Source organism: Pristis pectinata, chromosome 7, assembly GCF_009764475.1.
Source record: "Pristis pectinata isolate sPriPec2 chromosome 7, sPriPec2.1.pri, whole genome shotgun sequence".
In the NCBI taxonomy this organism is placed as follows: domain Eukaryota; kingdom Metazoa; phylum Chordata; class Chondrichthyes; order Rhinopristiformes; family Pristidae; genus Pristis; species Pristis pectinata.
In genome coordinates this window covers 27,640,611-27,665,795 of record NC_067411.1, presented here as the reverse complement: position 1 = coordinate 27,665,795, position 25,185 = coordinate 27,640,611, and the positions used below count along the sequence as shown (strand labels likewise).

At 39.9% G+C, this 25,185-nt stretch overlaps 1 long non-coding RNA gene across 1 annotated transcript; it reads right to left on the bottom strand.

Annotated features, from left to right (window-relative positions):
- Positions 1–292: 292 nt before the first annotated feature.
- On the bottom strand, positions 293–24,448 carry LOC127572707 (uncharacterized). The gene is made up of 3 exons (XR_007956657.1): positions 24,137–24,448; positions 16,567–16,725; positions 293–508 (listed from the first exon to the last, which is right to left on the bottom strand). It is a non-coding gene; the product is annotated as an uncharacterized LOC127572707 (long non-coding RNA).
- Positions 24,449–25,185: the final 737 nt, after the last annotated feature.

Genomic DNA, 25,185 nt, shown 5'->3' with positions numbered 1-25,185 from the left:
TGAGGTTGAACTTTTAATCAACATGATGATAAATTGACTGCAGCTCCATTAACATGTTACAGTAGTTGAACGATCAGCACTTATTTCTTTGGCTTGAAAGTTTGATTTGTTAAATGGCTAGTTAATTTATACTTTGAGAAACAAAAATTCTGTTAATTTGCAGATCCGTGCATTTGGATACTTTTAGGACCTCCAGTTCTCCACATTGATGATAGGTATTAACCACAGTCTGCCACACTGAACTGTTCAGTTTCTTGTTTAAGATATCTTTATTAGTCACATGTACATCGAAACACACAGTGAAATACATCTTTTTGTGTAGAGTTTTCTGAGGGCAGCCCGCAAGTGTCACCACGCTTCCGGTGCCAACATAGCATGCCCACAACTTCCTAACCCGCATGTCTTCATAGGAGGAAATCGGAGCACCCGGAGGAAACCCACGCAGACACGGGGAGAACGTACAAACTCCTTACAGACAGTGGCTGGAATTGAACCCAGGTCGCTGGCGCTGTAAAAGTGTTAGCACAATTATGTTATGCATTCTTGGACCATTATCATCCAGTAATGTATTGACAGGAGGGAGGGGGATACTATGTAGGTCTTCAGAAAAATAGCTAGGTGCACTACAATGTAGTGAAGGGGCCAGATTCGAGATGGAAACTAAAATATACTGAAAAATGGATCTTATTAAAAGAGATTCTGACTGAGAACAGTATGGAAGAGTCATCCCAGGTCTGTCCATCTTCCTCAGCTACACACTGCAGCTTGGCAATCTAGTATGAAAACAGAGAGAAATTTTCCACACATATATTGCCAATATCCAGCTCAACCTCTGCACTGACTTTCCAATCCCCTTCACTGTCTGTGTTGTCAAACCATTTGTCACATATTCTGTCCTTGGTGAGCCACTGTTTCCTCCCGTTAGGTACTGAAAATACAAAAGCTTCTATACCATTTCCCACACTGTTGCTATCAATTTCATTGTTCTGTCTGTTGTCTGAGGCTGAACCAATAATTCACCATGTGGCACTCTGTTCAACTTTGAGTTGAGCTTCTGGACATATCTCCTTTCATTACAAAAATTGCCTCTTTCTGTACATTGCTCAGCTCAGCTCCCAGTTTAACCCATTTAGTGCCAAAACACTCATTCAAACTTTTAACATCTTCACACATGATCAGTCCAACAATCACTGGCCATTGTCCCATTCTCCATGAATTTCAAGTCATCCAAACTCTGCTCCCTGTTCTCTACCTGCACCAAACCTTACTGAACTACATATCCTTCCAGACCCCGAAATCTCCAATTTAGATTTCTCATTTAAATCCTTTTGTGATCTCATCCTGTCCATCTGCATTTCTTCTTCATGCCGTAGAGTGCCCAGAACTTTGCCCTTAGTTCTAAAAATTAGTGTTTCTCTGACTCTTGTGCATCCTCATTTAATCTATCATTACTGACCAAGCCTTCAGCTGACTATATACCTCATGTGAAAATTCCCACCATTTATCCTCATAGTTCTACACCAGCATTAATATTTTTTAAAAGTCTTTGGTCAGACCACCTAAAATCTCTAGTGGGCCCAGATCCATCTTAATCCAATTATTTTTGGCTATTTCTTCACATATTGTTACATGTTCTCTGATAATATCTGGTCATGGAAGCATGGAGGTGGTGTGGCTTTAATTCACTAAATCACAGCTCGATCTGTCCACCAACATTTATGGCACCTTATCTTCTTTTGAACATCTCACCTTGGTCTACCCTCTCACCTCTTGGGTAATATTTCCATTTGCCATCACCTGATAGTGGGGCAAAGGACCTATTTTCATGCTGTATGACAAGTACAACATCAAATTCCTAACCAAGATATGGGATTCTCTTGGTTGCCTTGATTTCCTCCCGTCCCGAAAAGGTGCTGGTTTATAATTGTCTTCTATAAATTAAATCTAGAGTAGATGGTTGACAAGAGAACTGGGGCAAGCTCATGGACATGTGAGAGAGTATAGGTTGCAGGGAAATGATTTGGCACATGCTCTGAAAATGGCATGGATTCGATGAGCTGAATTACTTCCTTCTATGTCATAAGAATAACATGAAATATATCTTCATTAATTTCTTCCCTCAGTCTTTGCACTGAACAATTCCTCATGCTCATTGATTCCTCGAGTTCCCATCCCAGTCATTCTCTCATGTGCCCCCTTCCTTAAGGCAGAAGATACAAAAGCTTGAGAACACATACCACCAGGCTCAAAGACAGCTTCTACCCAGCATTTAAAAGACTCTTGAACAGATCTCTTATACCATAAAGATGAACTCTTGATCTCTCAACTCGTCACGGTCCTTTCACCTTATTTGTCTACCTGCACTACACTTTCTCTGTAACTATAACACTATATTCTGCATTCTGTTATTGCTTTTCCTTTTGAACTACCTCAATATAATGCTGCATGGAATGATCTGTCTGGATGTCATGCAAACAAAAGCTTTTCATTGTATCTCAGTGCATGCAACAATAATTATCAATTACCCACTCATCATCTTCCTCTTGTCCATGTTCACCACTCTCAAGTTAGTAATAACTGCTTTCTCAAATTCCTAGAAGTTAGCTCTTTGGCCGTCCATTGACCTTGGCATTATTGCAACTCAGTCTTTGGATCAGATGTTCACCTTTATCTTTTGATGTTCTAGTCCCCACAAAAACCTCTCTAATCTGGTCACTCACATAAGGCCCTCATCACTACTTCTGTAATACTGCTTTATTTGCATTGGTACTAATTTTCTTGATTATTAACCATCCTTGAAGAGGCCTGAGTAAATTTACTTAGGTGCAATAGAAATGAAAGTTAGTGTTGTTGAAGGAGGAGACAAAACTACTGAATTTATGTCAGGGTTCTGTTCGCCCACCATAATGCCTTATTTCCCAGGTTTCTGTGCCTTTTATAACAGCATCAATATATAAAAGATAATTTTCTTCAGGGGCATGGACTTCCCATTTCCAAACAATAATGAGCTCAAGCCACCACTTCCACCTGACAAATGGAAAACAGCAAAAATGTAACTGCCACCAATGTGATGGAATTAATTCCATGACAATGTACTGTAAATATCACATTCATAGTACATTCCGACATAGTCCCAAGATATAAGATTCTAACTTAGTGTTGATGCCCTTTTAAAAGTATTTTTTGGCATGTGTCACACAGAGTGTTTAATCTCTTGATACACTTCAGACTGATAACTCAGACCTGCTAAACTGGCTTGCAACTGAGGAATTCTGCAATTCAATCATTTTTATTTTGAAGGGACATATCGATTAAGATAGTGCCAAACACTACCACTGGTGTCAAACCAATCAGAGCAGATTATTAATTGCATATTAACTTACTTGTTACCTGATGACTAATTAAAAAAACTGTTTTCAATATTATAAGTGGAAAATTGTAGATGCTGGAATTATAAACTGAAATCAGAAAATTCTGGAATACACACAGCAAGGCAGGCAAGATCTGTGGTGAGAGAAATACAATTAACAATTCAGACATGTCCTTAAAGCAGACAATGACCTCTTGAGGGCTGGGAAATTGGATAGAAGCACGTGCCAAGAACTGTATCGATAGTCTGATTGCAGTCTAACTGAAGGTCATATGCAAGGTCAACATCTCCTCCTTGTTTTCACTTCCAGAGTGAAATTCAAGGATGCTATCTCCTTTTTGTAGCCTTGTCTAACTTCAATAGTCCTTTAATCACTGGTGTAGCACAAGGCAATCTCCAAAGTATGCTTATGTATATAAATTTCATTTGTGCACTGCATCTGTCAATAAAGTGGTCGTCCAGATATGACAGCCTGTGGAGTTTCAATACACTCTCAAGCTGTGTGAATTGGCTGCATTCCTGCAGTCCCTACTGCTAATGGTGCTGCCCATGCTTCTTTTAATTTACAGAAATTCCTCGGTTCACAAAAGAGCTGTGTTCTTGGGAAACATTTTGGTAAATGAAATTTTATAAATTGAAAATGCCGGGTGAAATGGATAATGGATGTATGGTGCAGTGTATTCCTATGGAAGGAGAGTGGCATGCCATTCACTCTGGTGAAAAATAAATTTGTAAATCGAGGACACATATCACAAAGAACCAATGGTATTATCGCGCAAATTTGTAAATCCAATATCCATAAATTGAAGAACGCCTGTGTTCAGTTTTCAGGTGTCCAGTAAATGATGGCAAGGCTGGCAGTCATTGCTCATCCCTAACTGCCCTTGAGAAGGAAATAGTTAGCTATTTGTAGTCCTTCTGGTAAGGGTACATCTATAGTGATGTTGGGGAGGAGGTTGTAGGATTTAGATCCAATGTAGGAAGAAAGCATTATATTCCCAAATTAGGATGGTATGTGAACAGGAGGAAAGCTGCAGGTGGTGGTGTTCCAATGTGGAGGTCATGGATGAGAGGTGCTATTGGAGTAGCTTAGGCAAATAACCTCAGGGCAGTTTGTAGAGGGTACACACCACAAACAATGTGCATTGGTTTTGAGGAATTGAATGCTTATGAGAGTGAATGAGGTATCTATCAAGTGGCCTGTTTTGCCTTGAATGGGATATTGAGTTTCTTGAGTGTTGTTGAAGCTATAGCCATCCAGGTATTCTGACCTGCTCCTGGTTGGTGCATGATAGATGGTAGAAGGCTTTGGATGGGATGTGAGTCATTTACCAAAGATATCTAGCTTCTGATTTGCTTTTGTCACATGGAGCTGGTGCAGTTAGTCTTTGGTGCACAGGGAACTTGGTGACAGCAATATCAAGCATATAGGTGGTTAGACTCCCACTTGTTGGAGATAAGGCCAGCAGTGAAGTGTAACAAGTTTCCCTCTTTACTTGATTCTGAACTTGGAACCTTCGGAACAGGGCTTGAGCCAGATTCTTGCATGAACGTCAGAAGGTACTAAAATGTTGGAGGTATTTTTTGGAAACAAGCTGGTGATGTTGTTGTCCACAGAGCATGAAAGTACCGGATTTGTTTGATCTTGGATTGAATGATGGCAGTCTAAGTATTTCCCTAGTTAAGGAGAGCTTAATCATCCAAAGTTAATGCTCATGATCAATAACACCTACTACTGTCCAGGTTCACACATCAAGTACAACAGCTTTTGCAGGGTATTAGAAATACTTCCAAAGCAGGTTTCAACATTTTCAATAAACAAATAAGTTTGAAGTGATTTTCATAAGCTCTTTTCAGTGCTGAAACCACCTTTAAAGTAGCCAAGTCGAGACTTGAAAATAAGACAGTAGTTTCTTCTGTATTTGGTGCAAGGCATCCTCTTGGTAGAGGACTTGAATTGGAAAAGACTTTGGAAAAGACTGGAAGATGATTATGGGACCAATTGCCACTTAACTTGCCCGCAACTGATCACTTAGGAAGCTGCACATCATTTTATTGGATAATACTTTGCCACAGGGATCTGTGATATATTTCCATCTAGATCAACTGGGAAAGTGGGCAAGGGAATGGCTGATGGAATTTAACTCAGGCAAGTGTGAAGTGATGTATTTGGGAAGTTAAAGCAGGGGCAGACATGCACAATGAATGGCAGGGCCCTGGGGAGTGTTGTTGAACAGAGAGATCTAGGGGTACAAGAACATAGCTCCCTGGAAAATGCTTGCCTTCATCAACCAAGGCACTGAGTATAAGAGTTGGGACATGATGTTACACTTGTACAAAATATTGATTCGACTACTCTTGGAGTATTGTGTGCAGTTGCAGTCACCTCACTATAGGAAGAACGTGACTAAGCTAGAAGGGTGAAGAAAAGATTCACAAGGATGTTGCTTGGATTGGAGTGCTTGAGTTATCAGGAGAGATTGGACAGGCTAGTTCTTTTTTCCCTGGAATGAATGAGGTTGAGAGGTGACACAAGTATATGAAAATTATGAGTGGCATGAGGGTAGATAGCCAGTCTCTGTTTCCCACAATAAGGATGTATTAAACTAGAGGTACAGATTTAAGGTGAGAGGGAGAAGGCTTAATGGTGATCTGAGGGGTAAATTTTTCACACAAAGCATAGTTAGTATCTGGAACGAGCTGCCAGAGGACGTGGTGGAGGCAGGAATAGTAATAACATTTAAGAGGCCTCTTAACAGGTACATGAATGAATAGGGCATAGAGGGATATGGATTTAATGCAGGAAAGTGGGATTAGTACAGATAGGCATGGCAGTTGGCATTGACACAGTGGGCTGAAGGGCCTGTTTCTATGGTGTATAACTTTATGAATTTATGACTCTATGTCTCTAGTATCCCCTCCTAACTCCAAACAGCTGAATATGAGTAAATCAAATCAGAATCAGAATCAGGTTTATTATCACTGACATATGTCGTGAAATTTGTTGTTTTGCGGCAGCAGTACAGTGCAAGACATAAAAATTATTATAAGTTACCAAAAATAAATAAATAAAATAGTGCAAAAGGAAAATAATGAGGTAGTGTTCATGGGTTCATGGACCGTTCAGAAATCTGACGGCTAAGGGGAAGGAACTATTCCTGAAACGTTGAGTGTGGATCTTCAGTCTCCTGTACCTCCTCCCTGATGGTAGTAATGAGAAGAGAGCATGCCCCGGATGGTGAGGGTCCTTAATAATAGATGCTGCTTTCTTGAGGCACTGCCTTCTTGAGACATCTCCTGAAGATGTCCTCGATGGCAGGGAGGGTTGTGCCCTTGATGGGGCTGGCTGAGTCTACAGCCCTCTGCAGCCTCTTTCAATCCTGCACATTGGAGCCTCCACACCAGGTGGTGATGTAACTGGTCAGAATGCTCTCCACTGTACATCTATAGAAATTTGCAGTAGTGTTTGGTGACATACCGAATTTCCTCAAATTCCTACTGAAGTAGAGCCACTGGCGTGCCTTCTTCATGATCAATGTGTTGGACCCAGGATAGATCCTCTGAGATGTTGACGCCCAGGAATTTGAAGCTGCTTACCCTTTCCACCGCTGACCCCTCAATGAGGACTGGTGCATGTTCTCCCGACTTCCCCCTTCCTGAAGTCCACAATCAATTCCTTGGTCTTGCTAAACATTGAGTGCAAGGTTGTTGTTGTGACACCACTCACCAGTCGATCTATCTCACTCATTGCCATCTGAGATTCTGCCAACAACAATGGTGTCATCAGCGAATTTATAGTACATTTCTGCTGAGGATTTTGAACCCGACAAAAGATTTGTCACCATTTATTGTCCACATACTAAATGGAAGTGCAAAGAGGACTTGTGCAACACATCAAGAAATATGACAGTATTTTGTAAGTACTTCTTCAAAATTCCTCTGGATATTCTCTAATGACTTCATGTAAAGAGAGTATAGTAACATCCTTTTCGTTGTTACATGTGTCCTTTGAGTTCTCTTGGAGAAGCAAGGTGCAGGCTGGTGATCAGATTGCTTTCCTGGCAGAAGTATACCTTTACACTTCTGCATACATGGCCTTTCATCCCCATTATTTAAACTCAGGCACAAGATTTTGGAATTCAATCAGGTCTAAATGGTGGGTGGAAATTTCTAACTTTTCCAAAAGAGCAGAACAGAGAATTGTTATGCTCTTTTCCTTCATTATCCACTTAAGTATCTCCAATAGGGAGCAATCGAATCATGGATCATTGGTAATTTTGCCAAGTTCAGTGGTATTGAAGTCAATTGCAATGGTCAATTGATGCACCGACTGATGTAAACTAACTCACCATTGCTCAGACCCTAGAGTGTTCTAATTAGTTAGTTAATTTTCATTCTAAAGTATTTTGACATCTTCAGGCCATCTGGAGAATAATTTTGTTTTTACACTAACTCAAAAATACTCATTTCCGTATTACAATCTTTAATGTTTACAGTGCCTTGGCAAGGATTGAAATAAATTTAGCGAAGATTTTAAAATGATTTAGTCAGCTAAGGATAAAGGTCTGTTTTTGATGTGACACATTAACAGCGCTGTCTGCCATTTAACAATGCATTTTTTTTATTAGTGAAGGAGATGTTTTAGCACTAGATCTACTATTGGCTAGGTGATTACTATTGTTAACTATAGAGAATGCTTGCATTCTGCTTTTAGAAAAAGAAGCAGCAAAAGACGAGAAGCGAGGGAAGAGATTGCTGCACCTTTGGTGATCTTTGCATCCTCACTGGCCACTGAAGTAGTGCCACATGATTGGGGGGTGACAAAAGAAAGGGAGTAGGGATAACCCTGGGAATTACAGACCAGTGAGTCTTACTTCCGTGGTGGGCAAATTACTGGAGAAGATTCTTAGAGGCAGGATTTATGGGCATTTGGAGAAGCATAGTCTGATTAGGGACAGTCAGCATGACTTTGTGAGGGGCACCTCGTGCCTCATGAGCCTGAATGAATTCCTTGAGGATGTGACAAAGCACATTAATGAAGGTGGAGCAGTGGATGTGGTGTACATGGATTTTAGTAAGGCATTTGATAAGGTTCCTCATGAAAGGCTCGTCAGAAAGTCAGGAGGCATGGGATCCAGGGAAACTTGGCTGTGTGGATACAGAATTGGATCGCTCATAGAAGACAGAGGGTGGTGGTAGATGGAGCGTATTCTGCCTGGAGGTCGGTGACCAGTGGTGTTCCGCAGGATCTGTTCTGGGACCCCTGCTCTTTGTGGTTTTTATAAATGACTTGGATGAGGATGTGGAAGGGTGGGTTAGTAAGTTTGCTGATGATACAAAGGTTGGTGGTGTTGTGGATAGTGTAGAAGGGTGCTGTAGATTACCACAGGATATTGACAGAATGCAGATTTGGGCTGAGAAGTGGCAGATGGAGTTCAACCTGGATGAATGTGAAGTGATACACTACGGGAGATTGAATCTGAAGGCAGAATACAAGGTTAATGGCAGGACTCTTAGCAGTGTGGAGGAACAGAGGAATCTTGCAGTCCATGTCCATAGATCCCTCAAGGTTGCCATGCAGGTCGATAGGGTTGTTAAGAAGGCGTATGGAGTGTTGGCCTTCATTAGTCGGGGTATTGAGTTCAAGAGCTGCGAGGTAATGTTGCAGCTCGATAGAAACCCTGGTCAGACCACGCTTGGAGTATTGTGTTCAGTTCTGGTCGCCTCCTTGTAGGAAGGATGTGGAAGCTTTCGAGAGGGTGCAGAGGAGATTTACCAGGATGTTGCGTGGATTGGAGAGCATGTCTCATGAGAATAGGTTGAGTGAACTAGGATGAGAGGTGACTTGATAGAGGTGTACAAGATGATAAGAGGCATAGATCGAGTGGACAGTCAGAAGTTTTTTTCCCAGGGCGAAAATAGCTAATACAAGGGGGCATAATTTTAAGGTGATTGGAGGAAGATATAAGGGGAATGTCAGGGGTAAGTTTTTTACACAGAGAGTGGTGGGTGCATGAAACACACTGCCTGCAGAGGTTGTGGGGGCAGATACATTAGGGACATTTAAGCAAATGAATGATAAAGAAATGGAGGGCTATGTGGGAGGGAAGGGTTAGATAGATACTTGAGCAGGATAAAATATCAGCACAACATTGTGGGCCGAAGGGCCTGTACTATGCTGTAATGTTCTATGTTCTAAAAGAATCAATGGTGCTGAAATCCCTGAGACTTTTCCAGAACTCCCAACTTGATCTCAGCCGATTGATCAGTGAAAACTCCAAGTGCAACAATGCACATTGCACAAAGATTTTACTGGTCTTATTTCTTGGATGGACGTTTCATTGCTCTCCCTTCAATGTTCCAGTGCAGACTCCCTCTTTCTCTATTTTTGCACAATTGCACTGATTATATACTTTTAATGCACGGTATCATTTCCACTTCTAAATGCGTTGAGAACATTTACCAAGCATATGTTATCTTAAGTATTATGATATACTTTCATGGAAACCCTGTGGTAAAATCATAAAATCCCAATGGAATGCTTGTGGTACTTTTTACATTAGCATTGATGGTGAACATGCATATAGACATCTGCTTACTGTGTCAATCAATTACCGAACAGTTTACTATTACTCGCCAAACAGCAAGGCAAGAGACATAAGTTTCAGCTTAACTGTCTGTGTATACTTTGGTTTATGTTTCCTATGAAGAACATAATGGGTGGTATCTCAGTCATACAGTCTCTTCGTGATGCAGTGAAGAATGAAGCACACAATGTATTTGGTATAATAGTCTGAAGCTATAGCAGGCAAGGGTTTCTTCAGCAGCTGAGTTCGGTGTATAATACATTGGAGAGTTCTACCAGCCAGAGAATTATTATGACAAATTTTTTTTACTCAACTTTTGAATTTACATTCTGAGCATCTACACATAATGAACCTAGTCATAAGAAATATGCACAATAATAATTATACAATATGAATGTTAGCATAATGTTTATTCTTCTCAATATTTATCAAAATAGTAAGAAAAGCCCATTATATTTATCATACAATATAAGCCCATTACAATATAAGCCCATTATATCTAAAGACTGAAATTAAAGCAATGTTCAGCATAGCCCACAAAAAATGTCGATAAACACTTCATTTGTTAAAGGCATCTTGTTAACTGGTATCACTCAGTTTCAGAAACCTGTGGCTGAGTTTTCATTTAATGGCTAACGGATCCTCTGGTATGAATGCATGGCCAACACTTGGTCTGCGATTTAAGATGATTGTCTCCTCAGTAGAGTGAGACCTGTAAGATTTTAATCTGCAAAGGCATAATTAATCTCTGCCTCAAGGGATGGCAGCTGACCAAGGGGTGAGAATGAAGTGACATGAACCAGGGGGTGAGAGTGAAGTGATATGTGGCAGCATTTCAGATGTGATGCAGCACAAGGGCTGGGGAAGGATGAGGCATTGAACAAGAAAGACCCCCTTCTTATGGAGGAATGCAGGAACAATCCCTGCTTCTCCTAGCTCCACACACTAAAGTTCAATAATATTCAAAAGAAAACTATTAGCTTTCTTTTGTTCTCATTTTCTCTCCTTGTGAAAAATTACAAGCTGCTTGCACAGGCCTCTGGTTAAAATGCAGTCAGGTATTGATTGGCTCACCTTAGTTTGATCTTCATATTTAGAGATAGGCTCTGATGGATTCCAAACAACTGTCTGCTTGGATGAACAAATATGCATTACCTATCTAGTTGCCTGCTCTATTTCTGCTGGACAGGCAGGTTAAAATCTATTTTTTCTGATGAAAGATCATTGACCTGAAACATTAACTCTGTGTTGCACTCTCTCCACTGACCTGCTTAGTATTTCCTGCATTTTTTGCTTTATTTCAGATTTCCACCATCTGCAGTATTTTGATTTTCCAAAATCCATCTTTGTTGTGTTTTCGCACAAGAGAAATAAATCAATTTTTAGCCTTCCAACCATGACTAGGCTGTGCTTGTTATGTTTTCAATTTGAATTACTGCCCAACAGCATTTTATGGGTGCCATGCTGGGATCTGGGAGTGATCATAGAGCAAGGAGCAAAGCAACCATTAAAAGAAGATTTTTTTTCCATAGACACAACAGAATTGTAAATAATATTTCCACCCACACAACTGCTCTGCCAGGATATGAAATCTGAGCTTTTTGTGACATTGCAGAATACAAACTCATAATTAACTCCCTATGGATGTGCCACAGACAAATTTAACTAACATGGCATCACTGAGTGCATACCGAAATCTCAGATTCTGTAAGCTGTGCAGTTGTACATCTGCACTCAAAATTTTGCTCCACATTGTAAATTAGTATTCTGTATTTCCATAATTAATCACTATTTAATTTCGATAAGTAATAATTAACCTTGCAATTGAACAAAATACCCTTGGGGTTAATTAAAAAGAAGCTTTGCTTCAGATTACTTGCTAAAAATCACACCAGTTCCAATTTCTGTTCTAATGAAAGGAAGTGACTATGTGTATGAATCTAATGGTTTAATTACATGATGAATAAATTGATTGAATTAATACTTGACTTCAAGTGTCCATTCCATGATTCTACCCTCCCTTTACTATGGAAGGCCATCTCTGGACTACTTTGCCACTTCATTTCTCTTTCCTCCTTTGGGGCTCTCTACAAATGCCAACATTTTTATTAAGCTTCTGATCTTTCCTTCCTTTTATTTCCTCCTCTGGCTCAGCAGCAATTTTGGCTGATGGAAGTTCTCTGTGTTCAAGTCTTTATATAAATGCATGTGGTTGTTGTTAGCTTCAGGAAAAGGGCAGCAAGTGTGGGTTACTTAATGGTCTTGACACTGAAGGCCATTATTGACAATTACTTTATCCTAATAACAAGCACTGGCTTAAATTTTCAAAGGATATCTTGTCCAAAACTGACACCACTGAAAGTACTGCTAAGATGGTTGCAAAGTAAAAGCAGAAATGCTGGAAATACTCAACAGGTCAGACAGCACCTGTAGAGAGACACACAGAGTTAACTTTTAAAGTTAATAATCGTTTATAAGAACTGGGAAAAAGTTAGAGATTAAAAAAAAAGGATTTGAAATTGCAAAGACAGAGAGCAGAGGCAGGTAGAACAAAAGAGAAGATCTCTGAGAGGAAGGAGAGCAGGAGAGATTGATTGACACAAGTGATGGTGGTGGCAGCTGGAAGAGGATGGTAAAGGCTAATGAATGATAGCTGGGATACCTAAGGGGGATGTAAACAGGAAGAGGTGAACGAACTCTGAAAATCAGGAGAGGAAAAAAAACCCCTAATGTTGGAAAGGTGACATTGAAGGCAGAGATGGTTGATTATCTGAAACTCTTAATTTCATTGCTGAGTCAGGAAAGCTGCAGTGCACTTGGCCAGAAGATGAATAAACTTAATTGGCTTAGTTCAGGAGGCCAGTGTCAGAATGAGAGTGGGATGGAGGTTAAAATGATTTAAATTTAAATTAAAAAAAAATTTTTTTTTAAATTAAAAAAAAATTTATTTACAGCGTGGTAACAGGCCCTTCCGGCCCAATGAGCCTGCGCCGCCCATTTTAAACCCCAAATTAACCTACCCGTACGTCTTTAGCATGTGGGAGGAAACCGGAGCACCCGGCGGAAACCCATGCAGACACGGGAGAACGTACAAACCCCTTACAGACAGCAACGGGAATCGAACCCCGATCGCTGGCGCTGTAATAGTGTCGCGCTAACCGCTACGCTACCGCGCCGCCTGGATCTGGAACATCAGATAAGAAACAGAAGCAGGAGTGGACCATACAGCTCCTTCCAAGTACGCCAGCATTTCATAAGCATCTACATCCACACCAACTCCATTGTTCTGCCCTGACCCCACACCTCTTCACTGCCTTGTGATCTGGTATTGTTTTCATTTCTTGTGGCTAGAATGGTAAATTAAGCACTTCGAATAGCACCTGAAGCTGAAGTGAGAATTGCATCTGAAAGTATTGCTGCTATATAAACCAACTACAAAAAAACAGAATAAAGATTCCATCAAAAACTGTCAACATATTTCAACAAATCTACCAAGATATCTAAAAAAAGATTGGCTCTTGTTCTGAATTATCAGTATTTCTAAAGCATTATAAATACAAAATCTGATGATGAGCAGTTTCAAGACTACTTTGAGACAATTTATTTAAGGATATAGGAACTTAAAAATTAGGAGCAGTTGTAGACTCTGTGGCTCTTTCAGCTTGCTATGTTGTTCATTGGAATTGGAATTAGAATTGGTTTATTATAGTCACATGTACCGAGGTACAGTGAAAAACTTGTCTTGCATACAGATCATACAGATCAATTCATTACACTGTACATTGAGGTAGTACAAGGTAAAACAATACAGAATGCAGAATAAAGTGCAACAACTACAGAAAAAGTGCAGTGCAGGTAGACAATAAGGTGCAAGGTCATAACGAGGTAGATTTTGAGGTCAAGAGTCACCAAGACCATGGCTGATCTTCTACCTCAGCTCAATTTTCCTGCACTATGTCCATAATTCCTTTAATATCCAGAAAACTGTTTTCAATGAACTTCACAAATGAGGCCTGGTTAGAGAATTCCAAAGATTCACCACCTCCATTTCTGACTTAAATGGTCTACTCCTCATTCTGAGGTTGTGACTCCTAGTTCTAGACTCCTCAGCAAAGGGAAAGCATCCTCCGTTCATCTGCCCTGTCAAGCTTTGTAAGATTTTATAAGTTTCCGTTCGATCACCTCTATTCTTCTAAACTCTAAGTAATACAGGCTAGTCAACTCAATCCCTTCACATACAGCAAGCCTACCATCCCAGAAACCAGCCTGGTGAATCTTTGTTGCATTCTCTCTACAGCAAGTAGAAACTTTTTCAGGTACGGAGACCATTGTAGTGTGAACATTATTCTGATGGGAAAGACTGAGGATAAAAAAATCCTTGTCCTTTCTGTGCTTGACTTCCATCTTTCAGGTGTACAAGATTGATAGTATTGACTAACATTTTGCAGAGGCTGTTTCAGGATATTGCAAGGCTTTGCTAGAATAATTGATTTAAAGAGATCTCTTACCCCATTATGGAGCTTTATGTTACAAATGTGTTTAAAAAGATTTATTTTATGTCTTTATATTATTTATTTACATTTATTTAAAAGACATATTTTAAGACATAAGGTAGACTCTTGACCTCACAACCTACCTCGTTATGACCTTGCACCTTATTGTCTACCTGCACTGTACTTTCTCTGTAACTGTGACACTTTATTCTGCATTCTGTTATTGTTTTACGTTGTACTACCTCAATGCACTGTTGTAATGAATTGATGTGTATGAACGGTATGCAAGGCAAGTTTTTCACCGTACCTCGGTACATGTGACAATAATAAACCAATTTATCAATTTACTCTTGACAGTTTGCTTTATTGAAGAAATTCTCTTTTTTGCTTTCTCTTTCATTCTGGGGTGTGGCCGTGATGGGCAAAGTCTAGTTATTGCTCAGCCTTAGAAGATACAAGGAGGGTTTTTCTTGAATCACTGGTTACAGTTTGATACAAGAAAATGGTTTGGTAGCTCAGAGTCAAGCACACAGCTGTGGAAATAGAGTCTCTTAAATATCAGCCTAGGTAAGGATGGCAGGTTTCCTTCCTTAGTGAACCTATTGATTTTTTAATGATGCATTCGTTGTTACAGGATCAGTGCATAGGAAGCTTGCCCTAACAATCCAGATTTATGTTCGAATTTCACCATGTTGAATTTAATTCTGTTACATAATCTGAAAGTTTTGACCATGTCCACAAAGCAATTGGATTGTAGTAAAACCCATCTAGTTCCCTAATGCCCTTTAGAGAAGAAAATTTACCATCCCAGTCTTGCCAATGTGTGACTTCATATCCACAGCAATGTGGTTGACTTTAATCTATCCACAGAAATTGCCTACCAAATCATTCCGTTGTATCATAGCTGCTATATTAAAAATGGAAAAGGATAAAACTGGAAAGGCCATCAGTCTGGGCACCACATTTGAACACAGCACAGTTGCTCCACATACCATTTTGACTTGGAAATGTATCACTGGTCCTTCACCATTGCTGGGTCTAAATCCTTGAACTCCCTGCCCAACAACACTCTGGGAGTACCTTCACTGGGACTACAGAGGATAAGAAGGTGGCTCACCCCCAGCTCTCAGATGGACAATTAATGCTGGTCTGAACAATGTTGCCTGTACCCTGAAAAATTAATGTATAGAAATACAGACAATCTCAAGGTGATTTTTAATGATACCACCATTTCCTTCCAGATGCTGAATTCAACGTCTCCATCTGCCAAGATAGAATATGTATGCAGCAACTTCACGTTCTCTTTGATTTATCCTGATCTGCCTGATCTGGGATTGGTGTGAGTCCAATGTCCATTTCACAACCTGCTCATGGAAGTTAGTGGAGTTAAAACTGATCTATTTAGAAAATAAACATCTGATCAAAAGCATTGCCACCAGGTTATACTGAGTTGAAATATGGGCTCAGCTATTCATTTCCTTAAAAATGAAATTCTCCAAGTACCATGCTGGGATTTCAGGTCCCTCCATTCCTGATCCAGCAGCAAAGCCATCACACGTTACTCCCATCGAAGAGTGATATCTTTATAATTGATGGAAGACTTAATGTTCTCAACGTCCATTGGTTGACAAACTCAGACTTAAATTGGGTTGATTAAAAATGTATGTGTTTGATTTTCTAAAAAGGCTCAGAACGGCTGGAGACATGCAATACATCACGAACACCTGGAGCATACAAAATATGAAAACCTGAGCAAGCAATGCCATGCACAGTGTGTGAGCATGTAATGCAATAAAAGATATGCAATGGATTAAAATTCATGCTACAAATGAATCAGAAACAAAAACAGCCAATATTCTATATCATCTAAATATTCAGACAATGTAGGACTCCTGGCAAGAGCAGTATTACTTTCCTCCTGATATTATTATAAATCCACAGCTGCATATTTATTCAGCAGCACTTCTAAATCATTTGATTGTCCATCTGGTGAAGAAAATATTCTAAAGCATTGGAATTTCTATGGTGTCTTTCAGCAGATGTATATTTAAAACAAATAAGGGTCCTTCCAGTAACCATAAGAATCAATGTAAATGCTGAAGGGATAAATAATTACCTTGTCTGCCATGATTCATTTATTTCCATTTCCCAATTTGTAAGTCTGTAATTCTTTGTGAAGATCATAAATCTGTTCATTTGAGCTGAGGTAAATTTCAGAAGTATTTTCCTTTTGTTTCTTTTCCATCTGCTCTGTTTTTATTTCTCTTGTAATAGCCTATGTCAACATAAACAAACCGATTGCTCCGTTAGCTGTCATTTGGCTTAACTTTCATTGTTGTCACCACTTTTAATTAAAAATGTGGGTTTAATTATTGCTACAGTTGTTAAAATGTTAGGGACAAACCTCTGGCCAATATGATAGGCTTCAGTTATTGCATACGAAATGGATTAGCATGGAGCTAAGGATGGCAGTGTGAATTTTTGTAAAACCCCTGAATCACAAAGCTATTTTTGATATGATCATATGTAGGTACGAATTGGTAAGAGATGTATGTGTGGCAAAAGTAAGCTATAAAATAAGGCTATTAATATTGGTATTTGGCTCTTTCAGTTGTCTTCTCTAATTTCCCTTGGCAAGAGAGGGTCCCAATGGAAATGAATTGGAAATCATGCAACACTGGAATGTGAAGTTAATTTTGCCTAGTCTCTGTCTGTGGATTAAGATAGCGCTTCCATTCTTGAGCATATGAAGAGGTTGACAGTGGGATTTCTGGTGCCAGCAGATAGGAAAATACCAAAAAATGCCAAAATATTTTGGTATTATAAAACTGCATATTTAAGTGAGAGTGAATTGTAGGTAACTTCTTTGGACATGACTTAGTAAATTGAGAGATTAGATGTTAGATAAAAATGAATGCAAAGAAATGTGAGATTATAGATATTGGGAGGAAGAATTAGGAGATACACCCAGGATGGTGAAACCTCAGAAAGAGTCTAAGAACAGGGAGACTTAAGCATTCAGATATAGAATCATTAAGCATGAAATAGCAAATTGAAAAATGAAATGGGATCCCAGATTTTATAAGCAAGAGCAGGTCACAGAACTGAGACTAACATTTTGTGGATCTTTCTCCTAACCATTCCTCCTGTGTCTATGCCTTCCTATAACTATCACACCTATTGTAATAAAAGCAGAAAATGCTGGAAATACTCAGCAAGTCTCACTCCATCTTTGGCTTCTTGCACTGTACCCAGAGACTCAATTCACTGGTTCATTCCTCTATCTCCACCAATACCCACTCCCCTTCTCATGGTTCCTTCACGTGTAACTGCAGGAAATGCAGCACTTGCCCTTTTCACCACCCAGGGATCTAAACAGGCACTTCAGGTGAATCATCAATTCACTTGTACTTCTAATTTAGTGCCAAACAGCAAAAAGGTGCAAAGGCTGGAAATCTATATGAAAAACAGAAAATGCTTAAAATACTCAGTAAGTCAGGCAGCATCTATAGAGACAAAGCTGTGGAGTTATCATTTCAGGTCAGAGAGAAAATGAGAAACTGCAGACCAGTTAGCCTGCCATCAGTAGTAGGGAAAGTATAGAATCTATTATTAAGAAATTGGTAATGGACCACTTACAAAATAATGGTTAGATTGGGCAGGGCCAACATGGATTTATTTGAAGTTGTCACCAGCAGAATGGATATGGGGAAAGTAGTCGGTGCCTTGTATTTGGTCTTGAAGATGCCCTTTGATAAGGTGCCACAGGAGAGGTTATTAGAATTACAGCATGTGGTAAGGTACTGACATGAACTGAGGATTGATTGAACCAAAATCAGAGTCGGAGTTGGGAGGCTCCGACTAGTGGGGTCTGCATGGATCATGCTGGAAGAGCAAGTGTTCACAACCTATGTCAATAATTTCTCTGAGGTGATCAAATGTGATGCATCAAAGTCTGCTGATTCTAAAGCTGGTGTCATTGTGAACCATAGAACCATACAGCACAAAACAGGCCCTTCAGCCCACCATGTTGTGCCATCCATCAAACCACCCTCACACTACCTAACCCCTTCCTCCCGCATATCCCCCCATCCCACACTCCTCCATATGCCTATCCAACAAGCTCTTGAACCTGTTGTGGGTTGTGAAGAAGATGCAGAAAGAATTCAAAGAGATATGGATTGGTTATATGAGCAACAAAGGACCGCAGATGCTGGAATCTAGATGAAAAACACTATGGTGCTGGAGGAACTCAACAGGCCAGGCAGCATCCATGGAGAAAAGCAGGCTGTCAACGTTTCAGGTCAGGACCCTTCTTCAGGACTGAAGATAGGAAAAGGGGAAGGCCAATATATAGGAGGCAGAAATGGGTGGGGAGGGGAAGATATGCTTGGTAGTGGGGTCCTGTTGGAGATGGCGGAAGTGGCAGAGAATTATGTGTTGGATACATAGGCTGGTGGGATGAAATATGAGGTCAAGGGGGATCCTATCCCTGTTGGGTCTGGGAGGGGTGGGGGTGAGAGCAGAGTTGTGGGAAATGGCAGAGACACGGGTGTGAGCTCTCTCGAGCACAGTCGGGGGGAAGCCCTGGATAGAAAAGGTTGGACATCTCGGATGTCCTGGAGTGGAAAACCTCATTATGGGAGCAGATGCAGCGGAGGTGGAGAAATTGAGAAAAAGGGATCGCGTCCTTGCAAGATACTATCCCTTTTCCTCACCATTGGTTACATGAATGGGCAAGGGCAAGGCAGATGGAATGTAATGTGGAAAAATATGAGGTTATGCTCTTTAGTAGAAAAACGTAGAGAAACTGGGTATTTTTAAAATTGTGAGAGCTTGAAAGGTGCCACTGTTTAGAGGGATCTGGGTGTCCTTGTGCATGAATCACTGAAAATTCATGTACAGGTACAGCAGGCAATTGGGAAGGCCATTGGTATGTTGGCCAATATTGCAAGAGGATTTGAGCACCACAGCAAGGACATCCTGCTTCAATTATATCGTGCTCTGGTGAGAGTGCACCTGGAATATTGTGTACAGATTGATTCTTCCTACTCGAGGTAGGATACCTTTGGGACAATGCAGCAAAGGTTCATCGGGTTGATTTCTGGGATGGGGAGATTGTCCTCAGAGGAGAAGTTAAGCAGACTGGGTCTATACTCTCAAAATCTTAGAAGAATGTTAAAAGATCAGCAGTGATTTTACTGAATGATAGAGTAAATGCAAGGGGCTAAATGGCCTACTCCTTCTGTTTCTAATGTTCAAAAAGGACTATCTGTGATAGAGTAGAAACCAGGAGAGAGTGAATGGCACAAATTATGAGGGTGTTAGCTGACAGACGGTGATAAAGACTTGTTCATCACAGGTTATCTATATGGAGAAGATGTAAATAGAAGGAAACTAAAAAAAAATGAGGAGAAAAACTGAACAAAATGCTGGAAATCTGAAATTAGAGGGAATGCTGGAAATACTTAGCAGGTCAGGTAGCATCGGTGGAGAACGAAAAACCAAGCTAATGCTACAGGTTGGTGACCTCACATCATAACCGGCCAGTTCTGGTTGGCTAGAAAGACTGGTCATCTGAAATTGTTGAATTCAGTGATGAGTCTTGAATGCTTATATGGCAAATCAGAAAAGGAGGTGGCATTCCTCAAATTTACAGTGGGCTTTGCTAGAGTATTGTAACAGGCCAAAGACAGAAGGTCTGAGAGAGTGGGGTATGGAGAATTAAAGTGACAGGCAGCTGGTAACTCAGTGTCAGCATTTGTGAACAGAATGAGGTGTTCTAGGAAGCAGTTACTCAATTTGCATTTGGTTTCCCCAGTGCAACAGAGATCACACTGTGAGCATTGAATGCAGTACACCAAAATACTGAAAAAATGCAGATAACCAGCCTGTTCTGTTTGTGTCACAACTGGCCAGTCTGCTTTAAGGTCAGAATGGGGTAGCTCCATGACACAGCTGATAGATCCAGTGAGCTGAATTTAATCCTGACATCCAGTATGGTCTGTGTGGAGTTTGCATGTTCTCCCTGTGAGTGTGTGGATTTCCTCCAGGTGTGCTGTTTTCCTCCTACATCCCAAACACATACAGATTGGTAGGTTAATTGGCCAGTCTGAATTGCCCCTGGATGAGTGGTAGAATATATATGGAGTCGATGGGAATTTTGGGAGAATAAAATGGGATGAGTGTAAATGGGTGTTTGATGGTTATGTGGATTTGATGGGCAGTAGGGCATGTCTCCATGTTGTTTGACTATCATCAACCTGTTGTATTAACTTAGTTTATTTCTCTCCACAGATGCTACCCATCCTGATGGGTATTTCTAGCAATCTCTTTTATTTCGGATTTCCAGCAAATGCAGTGTTCCATATCTCACAGTTTCACCATTGCTTTTTTTCTTCTCTTCTCATTCATCTCTTTCTATTAACACCTCCCCCAGATAGAGCACTTGCAAGTAACAAGCCGCCACCTCTTTCTCTCAGCCAGCACCACCACCATCTGTGCTATTCAGTCTCTCTTGGTCTTCACCCAATATCTCCTTTTGTTTTTTTTCCATTCCTCCCTGTTCTGCAATACAAAACATGTTTAATTTTTAACTTTTCTTCATTCTGGTTAATGGTCATTGACCTGACGTGATAACTCTGTATCTCTCTCTCTATAGATGCTGCCTGACTTGCTGAGCATTTTCTGTTTTAATATAGATTTCCAGCCTCTGCAATTTTTTCTGTTTAACACTAAATTGGAAGAAGTACAAGCAAATTGATGCTTCACCTGCAATGCTTGCTTGGATCCCTGGATGATGAAAAGGGCAGGTGTTGCATCTCCTACAGTTACATGTGAAGGAACCACAAGAAGGGGAGTGGGTATTGGTGGAGTTGGAGGAATGAACCAGGGAGTTGAGCTCTGTTAGCACAGTGCAAGAAGCCAAAGATAGAGTGAGACTTGCTGAGTATTTCCAGCATTCTCTGCTTTTATTACGTTAGGTGTGATAGTTGTAGGAAGGCATAGATACAGGAGGAATGGTTAGGAGGAAGATCCACAAAATGTTAGTCTCAGTTCTGTGACCTGCTCTTGCTTATAAAATCTGGGATCCCATTTCATTTTACAATTTGCTATTTCATGTTTAACGCTTTGTATATCTGAATCCTTAAGTCTACCTGCTCTTAGATTTATTCTGATGTTTCACCATCCTAGGTGTATCGCCTAATTCTTCCTCCCAATATCTATAATCTCACATTTCTTTGTATTCAATTTTCATCTAACACATAATCTCTCAGTTTACTAATTCATGTTCAAAGAAGTTAGCTACAATTCACTTTCACTTAAATATGCCTCCTCTCTTGATGCCTACTTTTGAAATTATATCCCCTTTACATCCTGATGATTCATTTCTCTGGGGAAAGAGTAATCCTGAATTACATAGTCTTATCATATTGTTGTGCTGCAATAGTTCCATATGCAAAGATTGCTGCTTCCTCTTCAAATTCCCTCTGGATTTCAAGGGCATATGTTGGTGCCTCTTTTACTTTGAATATTATTGACTTTTCTATGATGATTCCTTATCCATGGTTACCTTCTCTAAATCTCTATCTCTTAGTCTTTTACCCTTCCATTTCCATTATCACACATATCAAGTATAAAATATGACTGCCTTAATGATTATTGTTGCTTGACAAGGGCAATTTCAAATGTCACTGCAGAAATATTTAACATCTGATGTGGAATAATTGTTACAATAATTTTTTTTAATTCTTGATTTGCATTGTACTTTAAGGAAATAGTCATTAATACTTGATAATTTATTTACAGGGAAGACATCAAATTTATATTATCTTTAAATAATATATATTTACATATATTAGCCATTTTAGAATTTTCTTTTCTCTTTGTAGATATCTATGTACTTGGTAAAAATGTCGATTTAATTTACATCCATATCATTTCATGAACAGTATTAAGTATTCTATTCATGAGCTGAACATAATATATTATTTTGCAATCATGTGTGAGTTTTAAATGGCCATAGATTAATATGAAATTGTATTTTGAAAAATGTAGCCCTGGAAAGGAGAAAAATCTGAAACCAGAGGCTTAAGAGGCTGATAGGGAAAGAAAACAGGAATGTCTTGGCTCCAGCAATGATGATTAGTGAGGCAATACAGCAGAGAGAAAATGATGCCAATTAACTTTAATTTCATGCGATTGGGACTCCTGAGAAATAAAAAAATATTTGGGCAGAGGTACCTAACAATCTGAAATAAGTCTGCACTTCAAAATCTAGACAGATGTTCCCAAATGAACCTTGAACAAATTAAAGTGAACAGAGGATAGAGCTCAGAGAATCTGTTGAAAGGGCCTAAAGAGAGGCAAGGACATGTTAGCACAAGGTAATTGTGTGACCAAACTCATTGTATGTTATAGCACAGGAAACCATTTGGTCCATTATACCAGTGCCAGCCCTTTGGTACACTTCTCCAATTAGCCTCAGTTCCCTGTCCTTGACCAAAGATCTGTATTTCTTTTTCCTTCTATATACCCACTTTCCTGTTAGAAGTGGAGTAAATTTTTGGGATTAGTTGTAAAGATGATTTTTCCATCACCTTTTCAACCACTCTCATAAATTGGAGACACAAGGTACCTTCCTCACCTGGATCCACCTGTCGCTAGCCGGTTCCAGACTCAGCCCTCCCCCTCACATCTTTATTCTAGCTATCTCCCCTTTCCAGATTTAGTTCAGATGCAGGGTTTCGACCCAAAATGTTGACTATCCCTTTGCCTCCACCAATGCTGCCTGACCTGCTGAGTTCCTCCAGCAGCTGTTTTTTGCTCCAACTCCCATTAATTCAGTGCATTTAGATCAAAATATTCTTTCAATCAGCATAGAGCTAAGAATAGCAGAGTTTAGGGATCCAGGAAAAGAAATCACGAAAGCTGTGAGATTCGTACAAAGGGCAATTAAAAAGATAAATGTAATTTTGTTCGACTTTCGGGAGAGCCTGAAATACAAAGGGTGGAAGTTATTCTACTGGTATATACGTACTATTTAACCCCATTTGGAATTTTGTTTTAATTTCTGAGATACATTGGTCATGCAGCATTTGAGATACATATTTACCAGAATGCCAGTAGGGCTAAAAGGACTACATTAATGAAAAGATCCAGAAATTGGCCTGCTCTGTTTTAATTTCCAATTATTTAATTATTTAACAAGGTTTTAAAGATGATTGAATTTGATAGAATGGATGGAGAGAAACTATTTTCTTTGGCAAAGGAATCCAGAACAAAGGGGCAGAGACTGAATATCGGAGCTATGGCTAATATCAGGAAGCACTTCTTCACATAGAATGCAATTGTCATCTAAAACGTTCTCTCCCAGAAAGCTATTGAAGAGAGGTCAATCGATAGTTCAAAACTGTGACTGATAGGTTTTGTAAGGCACATTAAGTGTTGCAGAGCCAGGATGAGAAGACGAGTTGAAGATGCAGATCAGCCATGATCTTGTTAAATGGAAAAACAGGCTCAAGGAGCAGAATAACTAAATCCCGTTCAAACACTCTCTTTTGGCAATTTGTGCTGGAGTTACGAAGAATGATCTCAGACCAAAGCTTCTGTCATCTGTGGAAAAATGATCAATTTACAAAACATAAACTGAACTTGATTCCGATATCTGTAAATGCATGTCTTACCTTCTTTTGCCAGTTAATTTCCTTTCCCATATATCAGAATGGAAAAGATTTGCTGTTACTGTGATCATCATACCCATCTGGGGCCGTACACCAACTGCACACTGGAGAATAAGAGCCATTGTCAAAAGACAACCCTTAACAACATAATTCATTCAAAGAAACTATTTTATGAAACCAGGCCAAAATAGCATAAACTACCTTAAGATATTTTAAAAAGTGACAGAGAGTCACTGAGTCGTACAGCATGGAAGTAGGCCCTTCAGCCCACAGTGTCTGTGCTGTCCATCAAGTACCTAAATATACTAATCTCATTTTCCAGCACTTGACCCACAGTCCTCCATCCCAAAGGATATCAAATGATCATTTAAATACATTGTGAGAGTACTTTCAGATTTCAAACACCCTTTGGGTGAAAAAATTCTTCCTTAGTTCCCCTCTAAATGTCCCATCCCTAACCTTAAGCCTATGCCAATGGTTACAGACACCTCTGCTAAGTGGAAAAGTTTCTCATTATCTACCCTATGTCCCTCATAATTTTGAATACCTCAATCAGGACACCCTTCAGTCTTCCCCACTCCAAAAAGAAAACAAACCAAGCCTAGCCAATCTCTCATCATAGTTGAAATACTCCATCCCAGACAACATCCTGGTGAAATCTCTGTTGCACCCTCTCCAGTGCAATCATTTCCTTCCTATAGTGTGGCAACCAGAAATGCACCCAGTACTCCAGAGATGGCCTAACTCATGTCTTATACAGTTGAACCCTAACCTCCCTCCTCTGAGATGTCCTGCTGATGAAGGTAATCTTCCCATATGCCTTCTTAACCACTTCTCTGTCTGTGCTGCTGCCTTCCAGAGTCCTTGGATTTGTGCACTAAGGTCGCTTTGTTCCTCAGTACTTACTTAGGGTCCTAACATTCACTGCATACATCCTAGCCCTATTAATCCTCCCAAACTTACACTCTTATTAGGATGCACATTTAGGGTTATCAAGTGCACATGGAGGTACAGCCTTGCAGGGCCTGCAATTGCATTTGGAAAGCTTTTAC